The sequence below is a fragment of the Schistocerca serialis genome, chromosome 7 (genome assembly GCF_023864345.2).
Source record: "Schistocerca serialis cubense isolate TAMUIC-IGC-003099 chromosome 7, iqSchSeri2.2, whole genome shotgun sequence".
Classification (NCBI taxonomy): domain Eukaryota; kingdom Metazoa; phylum Arthropoda; class Insecta; order Orthoptera; family Acrididae; genus Schistocerca; species Schistocerca serialis.
The window spans coordinates 637233521-637260554 of NC_064644.1; positions in this window are offsets into that span (position 1 = coordinate 637233521).

Here is a 27034-nt window from a genome sequence, read left to right on the forward strand (position 1 = left end):
GATGAAACACAGAAATTGCATCGGAATTAAATACAAAATTCACAATGCCGACTTAAGTACAAGAAGACTGACTCTTCTTACTGACTCTGTTTGAACCATTCCTGTGTCACTAGTTATAGATTCCGATGCTTCACTTCAGGTTTACTGTATACCTTCGACTTTCTAATTGACGATGAAACACAGAAATTGTATCGGAATTAAATAGAAAAGGCACAATGCCGACTTAAGTGCAAGAAGACTGACCCCTCTTACTGTCTATGTTTTGAACCATTTCTGTGACACTAGTTATAGATTCCGATGCTTCACTTCAGGTTTACTGTCTCCCTTGGACCTTCTTATTGACGATTAAACACAGAAATTGCATCGGAATTAAATACAAAAGGCACAATACCGACCTAAGTACAAGAAGACTGACTCTTCTTACTGTCTATGTTTTGAACCATTCCTGTGACACTAGTTATGGATTCCGATGCTTCACTTCAGTTTTACTGTATCCCTCTGATCTTCTTATTGACGATGAAACACAGAAATTGCATCGGAATTAAATACAAAAGGCACAAAGCCGACTTAAGTACAAGAAGACTGACTCTTCTTACTGCCTATGTTTTGAACCATTCCTGTGACACTAGTCATAGATTCCGATGCTTCACTTCAGGCTTACTGTATCCCTTGGACCTTCTTATTGACGATGTAACACAGAAATTGCATCGTAATTAAATACAAAAGGCACAATGCCGACTTAAGTACAAAATGACTGACTCTTCTTACTGACTATGATTTGAACCATTCCTGTGACACTAGTTATAGATTCCGATGCTTCAATTCAGGTTTACTGTATTCCTCTGACCATCTTATTAACGATGAAACACAGAAATTGCATCGGAATAAAATAGTAAAGGCACAATGCCGACTTAAGTACAAGACGACTGACTTTTCTTACTGTATATCTTTTGAACCATTCCTGTGACACTAGTTATAGATTCCGATGCTTCACTTCAGGTTTACTGTATCCCTCTGATCTTCTTATTGACGATGAAACACAGAAATTGCATCGGAGTTAAATACAAAAGGCACAATGCCGACTAAGTACAAGAGGTCTGATCCTTCTTACTGTCTCTGTTTTGAACCATTCCTGAGACACTAGTTATAGATTCCGATGCTTCACTTCAGTTTTAGTGTATCCCTCTGACCTTCTTATTGATGATGAAACACAGAAATTGCATTGGAATTAAATACAAAGGGCACAATGCAGACTTAAGTACAAGATGACTGACTCTTCTTACTGACTATGTTTGAACCTTTCCTGTGACACTAGTTATAGATTCCGATGCTTCACTTCAGGTTTACTGTATCCCTAGGACCTTCTTATTGACGATCAAACACAGAAATTGCATCGGAATTAAATACCAAAGGCACAATGCCGATTTAAGTACATGAAGACCGACTCTTTCTACTGACTATGTTTTGAACCATTCCTGTGACACTAGTTATAGATTCCGATGCTTCACTTCAGGTTTACTGTATCCCTTGGACCTTCTTATCGACGATGAAACACAGAAATTGCATCGGAATTAAATACAAAATGCACAATGCCGACTTAAGTACAAGAAGACTGACTCTTCTTACTGTCTATGCTTTGAACCATTATTGTGACAGTAGTTACACATTCCGATTCTTCACTCCAGGTTTACTGTATCCCTTGGACCTTCTTATTGACGATGAAACACAGTAATTGCATCGGAATTAAATACAAAAGGCACAATGCCGACTTAAGTACAAGAAGACTGACACTTCTTACTGACTATGTTTTGAACCATTCCGGTGACACTAGTCATAGATTCGGATGCTCCACTTCTGGTTTACTGTCTCCCTTGGACCTTCTTATTGACGATGAAACACAGAAATTACATCGGAATTAAATACAAAAGGCACAATGCAGACTTAAGTACAAGATGACTGACTCTTCTTACTGTCTATGTTTGAACCTTTCCTGTGACACTAGTTATAGATTCCGATGCTTCACTTCAGGTTTACTGTATCCCTTGGACCTTCTTATTGACGATGAAACACAGAAATTGCATCGGAATTAAATACCAAAGGCACAATGCCGATTTAAGTACATGAAGACCGACTCTTTCTACTGACTATGTTTTGAACCATTCCTGTGACACTAGTTATAGATTCCGATGCTACACTCCACGTTTACTGTATCACTTGGACCTTCTTATTGACGAAGAAAAACAGAAATTGCATCGGAATTAAATACAAAAGGCACAATGCCGACTTAAGGACAAGAAGACTGACTCTTTTTACTGACTATGTTTTGAACCATTTCTGTGACACTAGTTACAGATTCCGATGCTCCACTTCAGGTTTACTGTCTCCCTTGGACCTTCTTATTGACGATGAAACACAGAAATTACATCGGAATTAAATACAAAAGGCACAATACCGACTTAAGTACAATAAGACTGACTCTTCTTACTGTCTATGTTTTGAACCATTCCTGTGACACTAGTTATAGATTCCGATGCTTCACTTCAGGTTTACTGTATCCCTCTGATTTTCTTATTGACGATGAAACACAGAAATTGCATCGGAATTAAATACAAAAGGCACAATGCCGACTTAAGTACAAGAAAACTGTACTCTTCTTACTGTCTATGTTTTGAACCATTCCTGAGACACTAGTTATAGATTCCGATGCTTCACATCAGGTTTACTGTAACCCTCTGACCTTCTTATTGATGATGAAACACAGAAATTGCATCGGAGTTAAATATAAAAGGCACAATGCAGACTTAAGTACAAGAAGACTGACTCTTCTTACAGACTATGTTTTGAACCATTCCTGTGACACTAGTTATCGAGTGCGATGCTTCACTTTAGGTTTGCTGTATCCCTCTGACCTTCTTATTGACGATGAAACACAGAATTTGCATCGGAATTAAATACAAAAGGTACAATGCCGACTGAACTACAAGAAGACTGACTCTTCCTTTTGTCTATGGTTTGAACCATTCCTGTTACTCTAGTTATAGGTTCTGATGCTTCACTTCAGGTTTACTGTATCCCTTGGACCTTCTTATTGACGATGAAACACAGAAATTGCATCGGAATTAAATACAAAAGGCACAATGCCGATTTAAGTACATGAAGACCGACTCTTTCTACTGATTATGTTTTGAACCATTCCTGTGACACTAGTTATTGATTCCGATGCTGCACTTCAGGTTTAATGTATCCCTTGGACCTTCTTCTTGACGTTGAAACACAGAAATTGCATCGGAATTAAATTAAAAAGGCACAATGCCGATTTAAGTACAAGAAGACTGACTCTTCTTACAGTCTATGCTTTGAACCTATCCTGTGACACTAGTTACACATTCCAGTTCTTCACTCCAGGTTTACAGTATCCCTTGGACCTTTTTATTGACGATGAAACACAGAAATTGCTTCGGAATTAAATACAAAAGGCACAATGCCGACATAAGGACAAGAAGACTAATTCTTCTTACTGACAATGTTTTGAACCATTCCTGTGACACTAGCTATAGATTCCGATGCTTCACTTCAGGTTTACTGTATCCCTCTGACCTTCGTATTGACGATGAAACACAGAAATTGCATCGGAATTAAATACAAAAGACACAATGCCGACTTAAGTACAAGAAGACTGACTCTTCTTACTGTCTATGCTTTGAACCATTCCATTGACACTAGTTATAGATTCCGATGCTTCACTCCAGGTTTACTGTATCCCTTGGAACTTCTTATTGACGATGAAACACAGAAATTGCATCGGAATCAAATTGAAAAGGCACAATGCCGACTTAAGTACAAGAAGACTGACTATTCTTACTGACTATGTTTTGAACCTTTCCGGTGACACTTGTCATAGATTCCGATGCTTCACTTCAGGTTTACTGTATCCCTTGGACCTTCTTATTGACGATGAAACACAGAAATCGCATCGGAATTAAATACAAAGGGCAAAATGCCGACTTAAGTACACGAAGACTGACTCTTCTTACTACCTATGTTTTGAACCATTCCTGTGACACTAGTTATAGATTCCGATGCTACACTCCAGGTTTACTGTATCCCTTGGACCTTCCTATTGACGATGAAAAGCAGAAATTGCATCGGAATTAAATACAAAAGGCACAATGCCGACTTAAGGACAAGAAGACTGACTCTTCTTACTGACTATGTTTTGAACCATTCCTGTGACACTAGTTATAGATTCCGATGCTTCACTTCAGGTTTACTTTATCCCTCTTACCTTCTTATTGACGATGAAGTACAGAAATTGCATCGGAATTAAATGGAACAGGCACAATGCCGACTTAAGTACAAGAAGACTAACTCTTCTTACTGTCTACGTTTTGAACCATTCATGTGACACTAGTTATAGATTCCGGTGCTTCACTCCGGGTTTACTGTTTCCCTTGGACCTTCTTATTGACGATGAAACACAGAAATTGCATCAGAATTAAATAGAAAAGGCACAATGCCGACTTAAGTACAAGAAGACTGACGCTTCTTACTGACTATGTTTTTGAACCATTCCTGTGAAGCTAGTTATAGATTCCGATGCTTCACTTCAGGTTTACTGTATCCCATGGACCTTCTTACTGACGATGAAACACAGATATTGCATCGGAATGAAATAGAAAAGCACAATGCCGACTTAAGTACAAGATGACTGACCCTTCTTACTGTTTATGTTTGAACCATTCCTGTGACACTAGTTATATATTCCGATGCTTCACTTCAGGTTATCTGTATCCCTCTGACCCTCCTATAGACGATGAAACACAGAAATTGCATCGGAATTAAATACAAATGGCACAATATCGACTTAAGTACAAGAACACTGACTCTTCCTACTGTCTATGTTTTGAACCATTCCTGTGACACTAGTTATAGATTTCGATGCTACACTTCAGGTTTACTGTATCCCTCTGACCTTCTTATTGACGATGAACCACAGAAATTGCATCGGAATTAAATACTAAAGGCACAATGCCGACTTAAGTACAAGAAGACTGACGCTTCTTACTGACTATGTTTTTGAACCATTCCTGTGACACTAGTTATAGATTCCGATGCTTCACTTCAGGTTTACTGTATCCCTTGGACCTTCTTATTGACGATGAAACACAGATATTGCATCGGAATGAAATGGAAAAGGCACAATGCCGACTTAAGTACAAGAAGACTGACTCTTCTTACTGTTTATGTTCGAACCATTCCTGTGACACTAGTTATAGATTCCGATGCTTCACTTCAGGTTTACTGTATCCCTCTGACCTTCCTATAGACGATGAAACACAGAAATTGCATCCGAATTAAATACAAAAGGCACAATATCGACTTAAGTACAAGAAGACTGATGCTTCTTACTGACTATGTTTTTGAACCATTCTCGTGACACTAGTTATAGATTCCGATGCTTCATTTCAGGTTTACTGTATCCCTTAAACCTATTTATTGACGATGAAACACAGAAATTGCATCGGAATTAAATACAAAAGGCAAAATGCCGACTTAAGTACAAGAAGACTGACTGTTCTTACTGACTATGTTTGAACCATTCCTGTGTCACCAGTTATAGATTCCGATGCTTCACTTCAGGTTTACTGTATACCTTGGACCTTATAATTGACGATGAAACACAGAGATTGCATCGGAATTAAATAGAAAAGGCACAATGCCGACTTAAGTACAAGAAGGATGCCTCTTTTTACTGTCTATGCTTTGAACCATTTCTGTGACACTAGTTATAGATTGCGATGCTTCACTTCAGGTTTACTGTCTCCCTTGGACCTTCTTATTGACGATGAAACACAGATATTGCATCGGAATTAAACACAACAGGCACAATACCGACTTAAGTACAAGAAGACTGACTCTTCTTAATGTCTATGTTTTTAACTATTCCTGTGACACTAGTTATAGAATCCGATGCTTCACATCAGGTTTACTGTATCCCTATGATCTTCTTATTGACGATGAAACACAGAAATTGCATCGGGATTAAATACAAAAGGCACAATGCTGACTTAAGTACAAGAAGACTGACTCTTTTTACTGACTATGTTTGAACCATTCTTGTGACACTAGTTATGGATTCGGATGCTTCACTTCTGGTTCACTGTATCCCTCAGACCTTCTTATTGACGATGGAACACAGAAATTGCATCGGAATTAAATAGAAAAGGCACAATGCCGACTTAAGTACAAGACGACTGACTTTTCTTACTGTCTATGTTTTGAACTATTCCTGTGACACTAGTTATAGATTCCGATGCTTCACTTCAGGTTTACTGTAACCCTCTGACCTTCTTATTGATGATCAAACACAGAAATTGCATCGGAATTAAATACAAAATGCACAATGCAGACTTAAGTACAAGAAGACTGACTCTTCTTACAGACTATGTCTTGAACCATTCCTGTGACACTGGTTATAGATTGCGATGCTTCACTTCAGGTTTGCTGATTCCCTCTGACCTTCTTATTGACGATGAAACATAGAATTTGCATCGGAATTAAATACAAAAGGCAGAATGCCGACTTAAGTACAAGAAGACTGACTCTTCCTACTGTGTATGTTTGAACAATTCCTGTGACACTAGTTATAGATTCCGATGCATCACTTCAGGTTTACTGTATCCCTTGGACCTTCTTATTGACGATGAAACACAGAAATTGCATCGGAATTAAATACAAAAGGCACAATGCCGATTTAAGTACATGAAGACCGACTCTTTCTACTGACTATGTGTTGAACCATTATTGTGACACTAGTTATAGATTCCTATGCTTCACTTCAGGTTTACTGTAACCCTCTGACCTTCTTATTGATGATCAAACACAGAAATTGCATCGGAATTAAATACAAAATGCACAATGCAGACTTAAGTACAAGAAGACTGACTCTTCTTACAGACTATGTTTTGAACCATTCCTGTGACACTGGTTATAGATTGCGATGCTTCACTTCAGGTTTGCTGAATCCCTCTGACCTTCTTATTGACGATGAAACATAGAATTTGCATCGGAATTAAATACAAAAGGCAGAATTCCGACTTAAGTACAAGAAGACTGACTCTTCCTACTGTGTATGTTTTGAACCATTCCTGTGACACTAGTTATAGATTCCGATGCATCACTTCAGGTTTACTGTATCCCTTGGACCTTCTTATTGACGATGAAACACAGAAATTGCATCGGAATTAAATACAAAAGGCACAATACCGACTTAAGTACAAGAAGACTGACTCTTCTTACAGTCTATGCTTTGAACCATTCCTGTGACAGTAGTTACACATTCCGATTCTTCTCTCCAGGTTTACTGTATCCCTTGGACCTTCTTATTGACGATGAAACACAGAAATTGCATCGGAATTAAATACAAAAGGCACAATGCCGACTTAAGGACAAGAAAACTAACTCATCTTACTGACAATGATTTGAACCATTCCTGTGGCACTAGCTATAGATTCCGATGCTTCACTTCAGGTTTACTGTATCTCTCTGACCTTCTTATTGACGATGAAACACAGAAATTGCATCGGAATTAAATACAAAACGCACAATGCCGTCTTCAGTACAAGAAGACTGACTCTTCTTACTGTCTATGCTTTGAACCATTCCATTGACACTAGTTATAGATTCCGGTGCTTCACTCCAGGTTTATTGTTTCCCTTATACCTTCTTATTGACGATGAAACACAGAAATTGCATCAGAATTAAATAGAAAAGGCACAATGCCGACTTAAGTACAAGAAGACTGACGCTTCTTACTGACTATGTTTTTCAACCATTCCGGGGCACTAGTTATAGATTCCGGTGCTTCACTCCAGGTTTACTGTTTCCCTTAGACCTTCTTATTGACGATGAAACACAGAAATTGCATTGGAATTAAATACAAAAGGCACAATGCCGACTTAAGTACAAGAAGACTGACTCTTCTTACTGACTATATTTGTACCATTCCTGTGTCACTAGTTATAGATTCCGATGCTTCACTTCAGGCTTACTGTATCCCTCTGACCTTCTTATTGACGATGAAACACAGAAATTGCATCGGAATTAAATACAAAATTCACAATGCCGACTTAAGTACAAGAAGACTGACTCTTCTTACTGACTATGATTTGAACCATTCCTGTGTCACTAGTTATAGATTCCGATGCTTCACTTCAGGTTTACTGTATACCTTGGACTTTCTAATTGACGATGAAACACAGAAATTGCATCGGAATTAAATAGAAAAGGCACAATGCCGACTTAAGTACAAGAAGACTGACTCTTCTTACTGTCTATGTTTTGAACCATTCCTGTGACACTAGTAATAGATTCCGATGCTTCACTTCCGGTTTACTGTATCCCTCTGATCTTCTTGTTGACGATGAAACACAGAAATTGCATCGGAATTAAATACAAAAGGCACAATGCCGACTTAAGTACAAGAGGACTGATCCTTCTTACTGTCTCTTTTTTGAACCATTCCTGAGACACAAGTTATAGATTCCGATGCTTCACTTCAGGTATACTGTATCCCTCTGACCTTCTTATTCATGATGAAACACAGAAATTGCATCGGAATTAAATACAAAAGGAACAATGCAGACTTAAGTACAAGTTGACTGACTCTTCTTACTAATTATGTTTTGAACCATTCCTGTGACACTAGTTATAGATTGCGATGCTTCACTTCAGGTTTGCTGTATCCCTCTAACCTTGTTATTGACGATGAAGCACAGAATTTGCATCGGAATTAAATACAAAAGGCACAATGCCGACTTAAGTACAAGAAGACTTACTCTTCCTACTGTCTATGTTTTGAACCATTCCTGTGACACTAGTTATAGATTCCGATGCTTCACTTCAGGTTTACTGTATCCCTTGGACCTTCTTATTGACGATGAAACACAGAAATTGCATTGGAATTAAATACAAAAGGCACAATGCCGATTTAAGTACATGAAGACCGACTCTTTCTACTGACTATGTTGTGAACCATTCCTGTGACACTAGTTATAGATTCCGATGCTTCACTTCAGGTTTACTGTGTCCCTTGGACCTTCTTATTGACGATGAAACACAGAAATTCCATCGGAATTAAATACAAAAGGCACAATGCCGACTTAAGTAGAAGAAGGATGCCTCTTTTTACTGTCTATGTTTTGAACCATTCCTGTGACAGTAGTTACACATTCCGATTCTTCACTCCAGGTTTACTGTATCCCTTGGACCTTCTTATTGACGATGAAACACAGAAATTGCATCGGAATTAAATAAAAAAGGCACAATGCCGACTTAAGTACAAGAAGACTGACTCTTCTTACTGACTATGTTTTGAACCATTCCGGTGACACTAGTCATAGATTCCGATGCTTCACTTCAGGTTTACTGTATCCCTTGGACCTTCTTATTGACGATGAAACACAGAAATTGCATCGGAATTAAATACAAAGGGCAAAATGCCGACTTAAGTACACGAAGACTGACTCTTCTTACTGCCTATGTTTTGAACAATTCCTGTGACACTAGTTATAGATTCCGATGCTACACTCCACGTTTACTGTATCTCTCTGATCTTCTTATTGACGATGAAACACAGAAATTGCATCGGAATTAAATACAAAAGGCACAATGCCGACTTAAGTACAAATAGACTGACTCTTCTTACTGACTATGTTTTGAATCATTCCTGTGACACTAGTTATAGATTCTGATGCTTCACTTCAGGTTTACTGTTCCCCTCTGACCTTCTTTTTGACGATGAAACACAGAAATTGCATCGGAATTAAATACAAAAGGCACAATGCCGACGGAAGTACAAGAGGACTGATCCCTCTTACCGTCTATGCTTTGAACCATTCCTGAGACACTAGTTATGGATTCCCATGCTTCACTTCATGTTTACTGTAACCCTCTAACCTTCTTATTGATGATGAAACACAGAAATTGCATCGGAATTAAATATAAAAGGGACAATGCAGACTTAAGTACAAGAAGACTGACTCTTCTTATAGACTATGTTTTGAACCATTCCTGTGACAGTAGTTATAGATTGCGATGCTTCACTTCAGGTTTGCTGTATCCCTCTGACCATCTTATGGACGATGAAACACAGCATTTGCATCGGAATTAAATACAAAAGGCACAATGCCGACTTAAGTACAAGAAGACGGACTCTTCCTACTGTCTATGTTTTGAACCATTCCTGTTACACTAGTTATAGATTCCGATGCTTCACTTAAGGTTTACTGTATCCCTTCGACCTTCTTATTGACGATGAAAAACAGAAATTGCATCGGAATTATATACAAAAGGCACAATGCCGACTGAAGGACAAAAAGACTGACTCATCTTACTGACTATGTTTGAACCATTCCTGTGACACTAGTTATAGATTCCGATGCTTCACTTCAGGTTTACATTATCCCTCTTACCTTCTTATTGACGATGAAACACAGAAATTGAATCGGAATTAAATGGAACAGGCACAATACCGACTTAAGTACAAGAAGACTAACTCTTCTTACTGTCTATGTTTTGAAACATTCCTGTGACACTAGTTATAGATTCCGATGCTTCACTCCAGGTTTACTGTATCCCTTGGACCTTCTTATTGACGATTAAACACAGAAATTGCATCGGAATTAAATAGAAAAGGCACAATGCCGACTTAAGTACAAGAGGACTGACTCTTCCTACTGTCAATGTTTTGAACCATTCCTGTGACACTAGTTATAGATTCCGATGCTTCACTTCAGGTTTACTGTAACCCTCTGACCTTCTTATTGATGATGAAACACAGAAATTGCATCGGAGTTAAATATAAGAGGCACAATGCAGACTTATGTACAAGAAGACTGACTCTTTTTACAGACTATGTTTTGAACCATTCCTGTGACAGTAGTTATAAATTGCGATGCTTCACTTCAGGTTTGCTGTATCCCTCTGACCATCTTATTGACGATGAAACACAGCATTTGCATCGGATTAAAATACAAAAGTCACAATGCCGACTTAAGTACAAGAGGACTGACTCTTCTTACTGTTTATGTTTGAACTATTCCTGTGACAGTAGTTATAGATTGCGATGCTTCACTTCAGGTTTGCTGTATCCCTCTGACCATCTTATTGACGATGAAACACAGCATTTGCATCGGAATTAAATACAAAAGGCACAATACCGACTTAAGTACAAGAAGACTGACTCTTCCTACTGTCTATGTTTTGAACCATTCCTGTTACACTAGTTATAGATTCCGATGCTTCACTTCAGGTTAACTGTATCCCTTCGACCTTCTTATTGACGATGAAGAACAGAAATTGCATCGGAATTATATACAAAAGGCACAATGCCGAGTGAAGGACAAGAAAACTGACTCATCTTACTGACTATGTTTTGAACCATTCCTGTGACACTAGTTATAGATTCCGATGCATCACTTCAGGTTTACATTATCCCTCTTACCTTCTTATTGACGACGAAACACAGAAATTGAATCGGAATTAAATGGAACAGGCACAATACCGACTTAAGTACAAGAAGACTAACTCTTCTTACTGCCTATGTTTTGAACCATTCCTGTGACACTAGTTATAGATTCCGATGCTTCACTTCAGGTTTACTGTATACCTTGGACTTTCTAATTGACGATGAAACACAGAAATTGCATCGGAATTAAATAGAAAAGGCACAATGCCGACTTAAGTACAAGAAGACTGACTCTTCTTACTGACTATGATTTGAACCATTCCTGTGTCACTAGTTATAGATTCCGATGCTTCACTTCAGGTTTACTGTATACCTTGGACTTTCTAATTGACGATGAAACACAGAAATTGCATCGGAATTAAATAGAAAAGGCACAATGCCGACTTAAGTACAAGAAGACTGACACTTCTTACTGTCTATGTTTTGAACCATTCCTGTGACACTAGTAATAGATTCCGATGCTTCACTTCCGGTTTACTGTATCCCTCTGATCTTCTTGTTGACGATGAAACACAGAAATTGCATCGGAATTAAATACAAAAGGCACAATGCCGACTTAAGTACAAGAGGACTGATCCTTCTTACTGTCTCTTTTTTGAACCATTCCTGAGACACAAGTTATAGATTCCGATGCTTCACTTCAGGTTTACTGTATCCCTCTGACCTTCTTATTCATGATGAAACACAGAAATTGCATCGGAATTAAATACAAAAGGAACAATGCAGACTTAAGTACAAGTTGACTGACTCTTCTTACTAATTATGTTTTGAACCATTCCTGTGACACTAGTTATAGATTGCGATGCTTCACTTCAGGTTTGCTGTATCCCTCTAACCTTGTTATTGACGATGATGCACAGAATTTGCATCGGAATTAAATACAAAAGGCACAATGCCGACTTAAGTACAAGAAGACTTACTCTTCCTACTGTCTATGTTTTGAACCATTCCTGTGACACTAGTTATAGATTCCGATGCTTCACTTCAGGTTTACTGTATCCCTTGGACCTTCTTATTGACGATGAAACACAGAAATTCCATCGGAATTAAATACAAAAGGCACAATGCCGACTTAAGTAGAAGAAGGATGCCTCTTTTTACTGTCTATGTTTTGAACCATTCCTGTGACAGTAGTTACACATTCCGATTCTTCACTCCAGGTTTACTGTATCCCTTGGACCTTCTTATTGACGATGAAACACAGAAATTGCATCGGAATTAAATAAAAAAGGCACAATGCCGACTTAAGTACAAGAAGACTGACTCTTCTTACTGACTATGTTTTGAACCATTCCGGTGACACTAGTCATAGATTCCGATGCTTCACTTCAGGTTTACTGTATCCCTTGGACCTTCTTATTGACGATGAAACACAGAAATTGCATCGGAATTAAATACAAAGGGCAAAATGCCGACTTAAGTACACGAAGACTGACTCTTCTTACTGCCTATGTTTTGAACAATTCCTGTGACACTAGTTATAGATTCCGATGCTACACTCCACGTTTACTGTATCTCTCTGATCTTCTTATTGACGATGAAACACAGAAATTGCATCGGAATTAAATACAAAAGGCACAATGCCGACTTAAGTACAGATAGACTGACTCTTCTTACTGACTATGTTTTGAACCATTCCTGTGACACTAGTTATAGATTCTGATGCTTCACTTCAGGTTTACTGTTCCCCTCTGACCTTCTTTTTGACGATGAAACACAGAAATTGCATCGGAATTAAATACAAAAGGCACAATGCCGACGGAAGTACAAGAGGACTGATCCTTCTTACCGTCTATGCTTTGAACCATTCCTGAGACACTAGTTATAGATTCCCATGCTTCACTTCATGTTTACTGTAACCCTCTAACCTTCTTATTGATGATGAAACACAGAAATTGCATCGGAATTAAATATAAAAGGGACAATGCAGACTTAAGTACAAGAAGACTGACTCTTCTTATAGACTATGTTTTGAACCATTCCTGTGACAGTAGTTATAGATTGCGATGCTTCACTTCAGGTTTGCTGTATCCCTCTGACCATCTTATGGACGATGAAACACAGCATTTGCATCGGAATTAAATACAAAAGGCACAATGCCGACTTAAGTACAAGAAGACGGACTCTTCCTACTGTCTATGTTTTGAACCATTCCTGTTACACTAGTTATAGATTCCGATGCTTCACTTCAGGTTAACTGTATCCCTTCGACCTTCTTATTGACGATGAAAAACAGAAATTGCATCGGAATTATATACAAAAGGCACAATGCCGACTGAAGGACAAGAAGACTGACTCATCTTACTGACTATGTTTGAACCATTCCTGTGACACTAGTTATAGATTCCGATGCTTCACTTCAGGTTTACATTATCCCTCTTACCTTCTTATTGACGATGAAACACAGAAATTGAATCGGAATTAAATGGAACAGGCATAATACCGACTTAAGTACAAGAAGACTAACTCTTCTTACTGTCTATGTTTTGAACCATTCCTGTGACACTAGTTATAGATTCCGATGCTTCACTCCAGGTTTACTGTATCCCTTGGACCTTCTTATTGACGATTAAACACAGAATTTGTATCGGAATTAAATAGAAAAGGCACAATGCCGACTTAAGTACAAGAGGACTGACTCTTCCTACTGTCAATGTTTTGAACCATTCCTGTGACACTAGTTATAGATTCCGATGCTTCACTTCAGGTTTACTGTAACCCTCTGACCTTCTTATTGATGATGAAACACAGAAATTGCATCGGAGTTAAATATAAGAGGCACAATGCAGACTTATGTACAAGAAGACTGACTCTTTTTACAGACTATGTTTTGAACCATTCCTGTGACAGTAGTTATAAATTGCGATGCTTCACTTCAGGTTTGCTGTATCCCTCTGACCATCTTATTGACGATGAAACACAGCATTTGCATCGAATTTAAATACAAAAGTCACAATGCCGACTTAAGTACAAGAGGACTGACTCTTCTTACTGTTTATGTTTGAACTATTCCTGTGACAGTAGTTATAGATTGCGATGCTTCACTTCAGGTTTGCTGTATCCCTCTGACCATCTTATTGACGATGAAACACAGCATTTGCATCGGAATTAAATACAAAAGGCACAATACCGACTTAAGTACAAGAAGACTGACTCTTCCTACTGTCTATGTTTTGAACCATTCCTGTTACACTAGTTATAGATTCCGATGCTTCACTTCAGGTTAACTGTATCCCTTCGACCTTCTTATTGACGATGAAGAACAGAAATTGCATCGGAATTATATACAAAAGGCACAATGCCGAGTGAAGGACAAGAAAACTGACTCATCTTACTGACTATGTTTTGAACCATTCCTGTGACACTAGTTATAGATTCCGAAGCATCACTTCAGGTTTACATTATCCCTCTTACCTTCTTATTGACGACGAAACACAGAAATTGAATCGGAATTAAATGGAACAGGCACAATACCGACTTAAGTACAAGAAGACTAACTCTTCTTACTGCCTATGTTTTGAACCATTCCTGTGACACTAGTTATAGATTCCGATGCTACACTCCAGGTTTACTGTATCCCTTGGACCTTCTTATTGACGATGAAAAACAGAAATTGCATCGGAATTAAATACAAAAGGCACAATGCCGATTTAAGTACATGAAGACCGACTCTTTCTACTGTCAATGTTTTGAACCATTCCTGTGACACTAGTTATAGATTCCGATGCTTCACTTCAGGTTTACTGTATCCCTCTGATCTTCTTATTGACGATGAAACGCAGAAATTGCATCGGAATTAAATATAAAAGGCACAATGCCGACTTAAGTACATGAGGACTGATCCTTCTTACCGTCTATGTTTTGAACCATTCCTGAGACACTAGTTATAGATTCCGATGCTTCACTTCAGGTGTACTGTAACCCTCTGACCTTCTTATTGATGATGAAACACAGAAATTGCATCGGAGTTAAATATAAAAGGCACAATGCAGACTTAAGTACAAGAAAACTGACTCTTCTTACAGACTATGTTTTGAACCATTCCTGTGACAGTAGTTATAGATTGCGATGCTTCACTTCAGGTTTGCTGTATCCCTCTGACCATCTTATTGACGATGAAACACAGCATTTTCATCGGAATTAAATACAAAAGGCACAATGCCGACTTAAGTACAAGAAGACTGACTCTTCCTACTGTCTATGTTTTGAACCATTCCTGTTACACTAGTTATAGATTCCGATGCTTCACTTCAGGTTTACTGTATCCCTTCGACCTTCTTATTGACGATGAAAAACAGAAATTGCATCGGAATTATATACAAAAGGCACAATGCCGACTGAAGGACAAGAAGACTGACTCATCTTACTGACTATGTTTTGAACCATTCCTGTGACACTAGTTATAGATTCCGATGCTTCACTTCAGGTTTACATTATCCCTCTTACCTTCTTATTGACGATGAAACACAGAAATTGAATCGGAATTAAATGGAACAGGCACAATACCGACTTAAGTACAAGAAGACTAACTCTTCTTACTGTCTAAGTTTTGAACCATTCCTGTGACACTAGTAATAGATTCCGATGCTTCACTCCAGGTTTACTGTATCCCTTGGACCTTCTTATTGACGATTAAACACAGAAATTGCATCGGAATTAAATAGAAAAGGCACAATGCCGACTTAAGTACAAGAGGACTGACTCTTCCTACTGTCAATGTTTTGAACCATTCCTGTGACACTAGTTATAGATTCCGATGCTTCACTTTAGGTTTACTGTAACCCTCTGACCTTCTTATTGATGATGAAACACAGAAATTGAATCGGAGTTAAATATAAGAGGCACAATGCAGACTTATGTACAAGAAGACTGACTCTTTTTACAGACTATGTTTTGAACCATTCCTGTGACAGTAGTTATAAATTGCGATGCTTCACTTCAGGTTTGCTGTATCCCTCTGACCATCTTATTGACGATGAAACACAGCATTTGCATCGGATTTAAATACAAAAGTCACAATGCCGACTTAAGTACAAGAAGACTGACTCTTCTTACTGTTTATGTTTGAACTATTCCTGTGACACTAGTTATAGATTCCGATGCTTCACTTCAGGTTTACTGTATCCCTCTGATCTTCTTATTGACGATGAAACGCAGAAATTGCATCGGATTTAAATACAAAAGGCACAATGCCGACGGAAGTACAAGAGGACTGATCCTTCCTACCGTCTATGCTTTGAACCATTCCTGAGACACTAGTTATAGATTCCCATGCTTCACTTCATGTTTGCTGTAACCCTCTAACCTTCTTATTGATGATGAAACACAGAAATTGCATCGGAATTAAATATAAAAGGGACAATGCAGACTTAAGTACAAGAAGACTGACTCTTCTTACAGACTATGTTTTGAACCATTCCTGTGACAGTAGTTATAGATTGCGATGCTTCACTTCAGGTTTGCTGTATCCTTCTGACCGTCTTATTGACGATGAAACACAGCATTTGCATCGCAATTAAATACAAAAGGCACAATGCCGACTTAAGTACAAGAAGACTGACTCTTCTTACAGTCTATGCTTTGAACCATTCCTGTGACACTAGTTACACATTCCGATTCTTCACACCAGGTTTACTGTATCCCTTGGACCTTTTCATTGACGATGAAGCACAGAAATTGCATCGTAAGTAAATACAAAAGGCACAATGCCGACTTAAGGACAAGAAGGCTAACTCTTCTTACTGACAATGTTTTGAACCATTCCTGTGACACTAGCTATAGATTCCGATGCTTCACTTCAGGTTTACTGCATCCCTCTGACCTTCGTATTGACGATGAAACACAGAAATTGCATCGGAATTAAATACAAAAGGCACATTTCCGACTTAAGTACACGAAGACTGACTCTTCTTACTGCCTATGTTTTGAACCATTCCTGTGACACTAGTTATAGATTCCGATGCTACACTCCAGGTTTACTGTATCCCTTGGACCTTCTTATTGACGATGAAAAACAGAAATTGCATCGGAATTAAATACAAAAGGCACAATGCCGATTTAAGTACATGAAGACCGACTCTTTGTACTGACTATGTTTTGAACCATTCCTGTGACACTAGTTATAGATTCCGATGCTTCACTTCAGGTTTACTGTATCCCTCTGATCTTCTTATTGACGATGAAACGCAGAAATTGCATCGGAATTAAATATAAAAGGCACAATGCCGACTTAAGTACAAGAGGACTGATCCTTCTTACCGTCTATGTTTTGAACCATTCCTGAGACACTAGTTATAGATTCCGATGCTTCACTTCAGGTTTACTGTAACCCTCTGACCATCTTATTGATGATGAAACACAGAAATTGCATCGGAGTTAAATATAAAAGGCACAATGCAGACTTAAGTACAAGAAAACTGACTCTTCTTACAGACTATGTTTTGAACCATTCTTGTGACAGTAGCTATAGATTGCGATGCTTCACTTCAGGTTTGCTGTATCCCTCTGACCATCTTATTGACGATGAAACACAGCATTTGCATCGGAATTAAATACAAAAGGCACAATGCCGACTTAAGTACAAGAAGACTGACTCTTCCTACTGTCTATGTTTTGAACCATTCCTGTTACACTAGATATAGATTCCGATGCTTCACTTCAGGTTTACTGTATCCCTTCGACCTTCTTATTGACGATGAAAAACAGAAATTGCATCGGAATTATATACAAAAGGCACAATGCCGACTGAAGGACAAGAAGACTGACTCATCTTACTGACTATGTTTTGAACCATTCCTGTGACACTAGTTATAGATTCCGATGCTTCACTTCAGGTTTACATTATCCCTCTTACCTTCTTATTGACGATGAAACACAGAAATTGAATCGGAATTAAATGGAACAGGCACAATACCGACTTAAGTACAAGGAGACTAACTCTTCTTACTGTCTATGTTTTGAACCATTCCTGTGACACTAGTTATAGATTCCGATGCTTCACTCCAGGTTTACTGTATCCCTTGGACCTTCTTATTGACGACTAAACACAGAAATTGCATCGGAATTAAATAGAAAAGGCACAATGCCGACTTAAGTACAAGAGGACTGACTCTTCCTACTGTCAATGTTTTGAACCATTCCTGTGACACTAGTTATAGATTCCGATGCTTCACTTTAGGTTTACTGTAACCCTCTGACCTTCTTATTGATGATGAAACACAGAAATTGAATCGGAGTTAAATATAAGAGGCACAATGCAGACTTATGTACAAGAAGACTGACTCTTTTTACAGACTATGTTTTGAACCATTCCTGTGACAGTAGTTATAAATTGCGATGCTTCACTTCAGGTTTGCTGTATCCCTCTGACCATCTTATTGACGATGAAACACAGCATTTGCATCGGATTTAAATACAAAAGTCACAATGCCGACTTAAGTACAAGAAGACTGACTCTTCTTACTGTTTATGTTTGAACTATTCCTGTGACACTAGTTATAGATTCCGATGCTTCACTTCAGGTTTACTGTATCCCTCTGATCTTCTTATTGACGATGAAACGCAGAAATTGCATCGGATTTAAATACAAAAGGCACAATGCCGACGGAAGTACAAGAGGACTGATCCTTCCTACCGTCTATGCTTTGAACCATTCCTGAGACACTAGTTATAGATTCCCATGCTTCACTTCATGTTTGCTGTAACCCTCTAACCTTCTTATTGATGATGAAACACAGAAATTGCATCGGAATTAAATATAAAAGGGACAATGCAGACTTAAGTACAAGAAGACTGACTCTTCTTACAGACTATGTTTTGAACCATTCCTGTGACAGTAGTTATAGATTGCGATGCTTCACTTCAGGTTTGCTGTATCCTTCTGACCGTCTTATTGACGATGAAACACAGCATTTGCATCGCAATTAAATACAAAAGGCACAATGCCGACTTAAGTACAAGAAGACTGACTCTTCTTACAGTCTATGCTTTGAACCATTCCTGTGACACTAGTTACACATTCCGATTCTTCACACCAGGTTTACTGTATCCCTTGGACCTTTTCATTGACGATGAAGCACAGAAATTGCATCGTAAGTAAATACAAAAGGCACAATGCCGACTTAAGGACAAGAAGGCTAACTCTTCTTACTGACAATGTTTTGAACCATTCCTGTGACACTAGCTATAGATTCCGATGCTTCACTTCAGGTTTACTGCATCCCTCTGACCTTCGTATTGACGATGAAACACAGAAATTGCATCGGAATTAAATACAAAAGGCACATTTCCGACTTAAGTACACGAAGACTGACTCTTCTTACTGCCTATGTTTTGAACCATTCCTGTGACACTAGTTATAGATTCCGATGCTACACTCCAGGTTTACTGTATCCCTTGGACCTTCTTATTGACGATGAAAAACAGAAATTGCATCGGAATTAAATACAAAAGGCACAATGCCGATTTAAGTACATGAAGACCGACTCTTTGTACTGACTATGTTTTGAACCATTCCTGTGACACTAGTTATAGATTCCGATGCTTCACTTCAGGTTTACTGTATCCCTCTGATCTTCTTATTGACGATGAAACGCAGAAATTGCATCGGAATTAAATATAAAAGGCACAATGCCGACTTAAGTACAAGAGGACTGATCCTTCTTACCGTCTATGTTTTGAACCATTCCTGAGACACTAGTTATAGATTCCGATGCTTCACTTCAGGTTTACTGTAACCCTCTGACCATCTTATTGATGATGAAACACAGAAATTGCATCGGAGTTAAATATAAAAGGCACAATGCAGACTTAAGTACAAGAAAACTGACTCTTCTTACAGACTATGTTTTGAACCATTCTTGTGACAGTAGCTATAGATTGCGATGCTTCACTTCAGGTTTGCTGTATCCCTCTGACCATCTTATTGACGATGAAACACAGCATTTGCATCGGAATTAAATACAAAAGGCACAATGCCGACTTAAGTACAAGAAGACTGACTCTTCCTACTGTCTATGTTTTGAACCATTCCTGTTACACTAGATATAGATTCCGATGCTTCACTTCAGGTTTACTGTATCCCTTCGACCTTCTTATTGACGATGAAAAACAGAAATTGCATCGGAATTATATACAAAAGGCACAATGCCGACTGAAGGACAAGAAGACTGACTCATCTTACTGACTATGTTTTGAACCATTCCTGTGACACTAGTTATAGATTCCGATGCTTCACTTCAGGTTTACATTATCCCTCTTACCTTCTTATTGACGATGAAACACAGAAATTGAATCGGAATTAAATGGAACAGGCACAATACCGACTTAAGTACAAGGAGACTAACTCTTCTTACTGTCTATGTTTTGAACCATTCCTGTGACACTAGTTATAGATTCCGATGCTTCACTCCAGGTTTACTGTATCCCTTGGACCTTCTTATTGACGACTAAACACAGAAATTGCATCGGAATTAAATAGAAAAGGCACAATGCCGACTTAAGTACAAGAGGACTGACTCTTCCTACTGTCAATGTTTTGAACCATTCCTGTGACACTAGTTATAGATTCCGATGCTTCACTTCAGGTTTACTGTAACCCTCTGACCTTCTTATTGATGATGAAACACAGAAATTGCATCGGAGTTAAATATAAGAGGCACAATGCAGACTTATGTACAAGAAGACTGACTCTTTTTACAGACTATGTTTTGAACCATTCCTGTGACAGTAGTTATAAATTGCGATGCTTCACTTCAGGTTTGCTGTATCCCTCTGACCATCTTATTGACGATGAAACACAGCATTTGCATCGGATTTAAATACAAAATTCACAATGCCGATTTAAGTACAAGAAGACTGACTCTTCTTACTGTTTATGTTTGAACTATTCCTGTGACACTAGTTATAGATTCCGATGCTTCACTTCAGGTTTACTGTATCCCTCTGACCTTCGTATTGACGATGAAACACAGAAATTGCATCGGAATTAAATATAAATGGCACAATGCAGACTTAAGTACAAGACGACTGACTTTTCTTACTGTCTATGTATTGAACCATTCCTGTGACACTAGTTATAGATTCCGATGCTTCACTTCAGGTTTACTGTATCCCTCTGATCTTCTTGTTGACGATGAAACGCAGAAATTGCATCGGAATTAAATACAAAAGGCACAATGCCGACTTAAGTGCAAGAGGACTGATCCTTCTTACCGTCTATGTTTTGAACCATTCCTGAGACTCTAGTTATAGATTCCGATGCTTCACTTCAGGTTTACTGTAACCCTCTGACCTTCGTATTGATGATGAAACACAGAAATTGCATCGGAGTTAAATATAAAGTGCAAAATGCAGACTTAAGTACAAGAAGACTGACTCTTCTTACAGACTATGTTTTGAACCATTCCTGTGACAGTAGTTATAGATTGCGATGTTTCACTTCAGGTTTGCTGTATCCCTCTGACCATCTTATTGACGATGAATCACAGCATTTGCATCGGAATTAAATACAAAAGGCACAATGCCGACTTAAGTACAAGAAGACTGAATCTTCCTACTGTCTATGTTTTGAACCATTCCTGTTACACTAGTTATAGATTCCGATGCTTCACTTCAGGTTTAGTGTATCCCTTGGAACTTCTTATTGACGATGAAACACAGAAATTGCATCGGAATTAAATACAAAAGGCACAATGCCGACTTAAGGACAAGAAGGCTATCTCTTCTTACTGACAATGTTTTGAACCATTCCTGTGACACTAGCTATAGATTCCGATGCTTCACTTCAGGTTTACTGTATCCCTCTGACCTTCGTATTGACGAAGAAACACAGAAATTGCATCGGAATTAAATACAAAAGGCACAATGCCGACTTAAGTACAAGAAGACTGACTCTTATTACTGTCTATGCTTTGAACCATTTCAGTGACACTAGTTATAGATTCCGATGCATCACTCCAGGTTTACTGTATCCCTTGGACCTTCTTATTGACGATGAAACACAGAAATTGCATCGGAATTAAATAGAAAAGGCACAATGCCGACTTAAGTACAAGAAGACTGACTATTCTTACTGACTATGTTTTGAACCATTACGGTGACACATGTCAGAGATTCCGATGCTTCACTTCAGGTTTACTGTATCCCTTGGACCTTCTTATTGACGTTGAAGCACAGAAATTGCATCGGAATTAAATATAAAGGGCAAAATGCCGACTTAAGTACACGAAGACTGACTCTTCTTACTTCCTATGTTTTGAACCATTCCTGTGACACTAGTTATAGATTCCGATGCTACACTCCAGGTTTACTGTATCCCTTAGACCTTCTTATTGACGATGAAAAACAGAAATTGCATCGGAATTAAATACAAAAGGCACAATGCCGACTTAAGTACAGGATGACTGACTCTTCTTACTGACTATGTTTTGAACAATTCTCGTGACTCTAGTTATAGATTCCGATGCTACACTCCAGGTTTACTGTATCCCTTGGACCTTCTTATTGACGATGAAAAACAGAAATTGCATCGGAATTAAATACAAAAGGCACAATGCCGAATTAAGTACATGAAGACCGACTCTTTCTACTGACTATGTTTTGAACCATTCCTGTGACACTAGTTATAGATTCCGATGCTTCACTTCAGGTTTACTGTATCCCTCTGATCTTCTTATTGACGATGAAACGCAGAAATTGCATCGGAATTAAATATAAAAAGCACAATGCCGACTTATGTACAAGAGGACTGATCCTTCTTACCGTCTATGTTTTGAACCATTCCTGAGACACTAGTTATAGATTCCGATGCTTCACTTCAGGTTTACTGTAACCCTCTGACCTTCTTATTGATGATGAAACACAGAAATTGCATCGGACTTAAATATAAAAGGCACAATGCAGACTTATGTACAAGAAGACTGACTCTTCTTACAGACTATGTTTTGAACCATTCCTGTGACAGTAGTTATAGATTGCGATGCTTCACTTCAGGTTTGCTGTATCCCTCTGACCATCTTATTGACGATGAAACACAGCATTTGGATCGGAATTAAATACAAAAGGCACAATGCCAACTTAAGTACAAGAAGACTGACTCTTCCTACTGTCTATGTTTTGAACCATTCCTGTTACACTAGTTATTGATTCCGATGCTTCACTTCAGGTTAACTGTATCCCTTCGACCTTCTTATTGACGATGAAAAACAGAAATTGCATCGGAATTATATACAAAAGGCACAATGCCGACTGAAGGACAAGAAGACTGACTCATCTTACTGACTATGTTTTGAACCATTCCTGTGACACTAGTTATAGATTCCGATGCTTCACTTTAGGTTTACATTATCCCTCTTACCTTCTTATTGACGATGAAACACAGAAATTGAATCGGAATTAAATGGAACAGGCACAATACCGACTTAAGTACAAGAAGACTAACTCTTCTTACTGTCTATGTTTTGAACCATTCCTGTGACACTAGTTATAGATTCCGATGCTTCACTCCAGGTTTACTGTATCCCTTGGACCTTCTTATTGACGATTAAACACAGAAATTGCATCGGAATTAAATAGAAAAGGCACAATGCCGACTTAAGTACAAGAGGCCTGACTCTTCCTACTGTCAATGTTTTGAACCATTCCTGTGACACTAGTTATCGATTCCGATGCTTCACTTCAGGTTTACTGTAACCCTCTGACCTCCTTATTGATGATGAAACACAGAAATTGCATCGGAGTTAAATATAAAAGGCACAATGCAGACTTATGTACAAGAAGACTGACTCTTTTTACAGACTATGTTTTGAACCATTCCTGTGACAGTAGTTATAGATTGCGATGCTTCACTTCAGGTTTGCTGTATCCCTCTGACCATCTTATTGACGATGAAACACAGCATTTGCATCGGAATTAAATACAAAAGGCACAATGCCGACTTAAGTACAAAAAGGCTGACTCTTCTTACTGTTTATGTTTGAACCATTCCTGTGACACTAGTTATAGATTCCGATGCTTCACTTCAGGTTTACTGTATCCCTCTGACCTTCGTATTGACGATGAAACACAGAAATTGCATCGGAATTAAATACAAAAGGCACAATGCCGACTTAAGTACAAGAAGACTGACTCTTATTACTGCCTATGCTTTGAACCATTCCATTGACACTAGTTATAGATTCTGATGCTTCACTCTAGGTTTACTGTATCCCTTCGACCTTCTTATTGACGATGAAACACAGAAATTGCATCGGAATTAAATATAAAGGGCAAAATGCCGACTTAAGTACACGAAGACTGACTCTTCTTACTGCCTATGTTTTGAACCATTCCTGTGACACTAGTTATAGATTCCGATGCTACACTCCGGGTTTACTGTATCCCTCTGACCTTCTTATTGACGATGAAACACAGAAATTGCATCGGAATTATATAGTAAAGACACAATGCCGACTTAAGTACAAGACGACTGACTTTTCTTACTGTCTATGTATTGAACCATTCCTGTGACACTAGTTATAGATCCGATGCTTCACTTCAGGTTTACTGTATCCCTCTGATCTTCTTGTTGACGATGAAACGCAGAAATTGCATCGGAATTAAATACAAAAGGCACAATGCTGACTTATGTGCAAGAGGACTGATCCTTCTTACCGTCTATGTTTTGAACCATTCCTGAGACACTAGTTATAGATTCCGATGCTTCACTTCATGTTTACTGTAACCCTCTGACCTTCGTATTGATGATGAAACACAGAAATTGCATCGGAGTTAAATATAAAGGGCACAATGCAGACTTAAGTACAAGAAGACTGACTCTTCTTACAGACTACGTTTTGAACCATTCCTGTGACAGTAGTTATAGATTGAGATGCTTCACTTCAGGTTTGCTGTATCCCTCTGACCATCTTATTGTCGATGAAACACAGCATTTGCATCGGAATTAAATACAAAAGGCACAATGCCGACTTAAGTACAAGAAGACTGACTCTTCCTACTGTCTATGTTTTGAACTATTCCTGTTACACTAGTTATAGATTCCGATGCTTCACTTCAGGTTTACTGTATCCCTTGGAACTTCTTATTGACGATGAAACACAGAAATTGCATCGGAATTAAATACAAAAGGCACAATGCCGACTTAAGTACAAGAGGACTGAACCTTCTTACCGTCTATGATTTGAAGCATTCCTGAGACACTAGTTATAGATTCCGATGCTTCACTTCAGGTTTACTGTAACCCTCTGACCTTCTTATTGATGATGAAACACAGAAATTGCATCGGAGTTAAATATAAAACGCACAATGCAGACTTAAGTACAAGAAGACTGACTCTTCTTACAGACTATGCTTTGAACCATTCCTGTGACAGTAGTTATAGATTGCGATGCTTCACTTCAGGTTTGCTGTATCCCTCTGACCATCTTATTGACGATGAAACACAGCATTTGCATCGGAATTAAATACAAAAGGCACAAGGCCGACTTAAGTACAAGAAGACTGACTCTTCCTACTGTCTATGTTTTGAACCATTCCTCTTACACTAGTTATGGATTCCGATGCTTCACTTCAGGTTTACTGTATCCCTTGGAACTTCTTATTGACGATGAAACACAGAAATTGCATCGGAATTAAATACAAAAGGCACAATGCCGACTTAAGGACAAGAAGGCTATCTCTTCTTACTGACAATGTTTTGAAAAATTCCTGTGACACTAGCTATAGATTCCGATGCTTTACTTCAGGTTTACTGTATCCCTCTGACCTTCGTATTGAAGAGGAAACACAGAAATTGCATCGGAATTAAATACAAAAGGCACAATGCCGACTTAAGCACAAGAAGACTGACTCTTATTACTGTCTATGCTTTGAACCATTCCAGTGACACTAGTTATAGATTCCGATGCATCACTCCAGGTTTACTGTATCCCTTGGACCTTCTTATTGACGATGAAACACAGAAATTGCATCGGAATTAAATAGAAAAGGCACAATGCCGACTTAAGTACAAGAAGACTGACTATTCTTACTGACTATGTTTTGAACCATAACAGTGACACTTGTCATAGATTCCGATGCTTCACTTCAGGTTTACTGTATCCCTTGGACCTTCTTATTGACGATGAAACACAGAAATTGCATCGGAATTAAATACAAAGGGCAAAATGCCGACTTAAGTACACGAAGACTGACTCTTATTACTGTCTATGTTTTGAACCATTCCTGTGACACTAGTTATAGATTCCGATGCTACACTCCAGGTTTACTGTATCCCTTGGACCTTCTTATTGACGATGAAAAACAGAAATTGCATCGGAATTAAATACAAAAGGCATAATGCCGACTTAAGGCCAAGAAGACTGACTCATCTTTCTGACTATGTTTGGAACCATTCCTGTGACACTACTTATAGATTCCGGTGCTTCACTCCAGGTTTACTGTTTCCCTTGGACCTTCTTAGTGACGATGAAACACAGAAATTGCATGAGAATTAAATAGAAAAGGCACAAT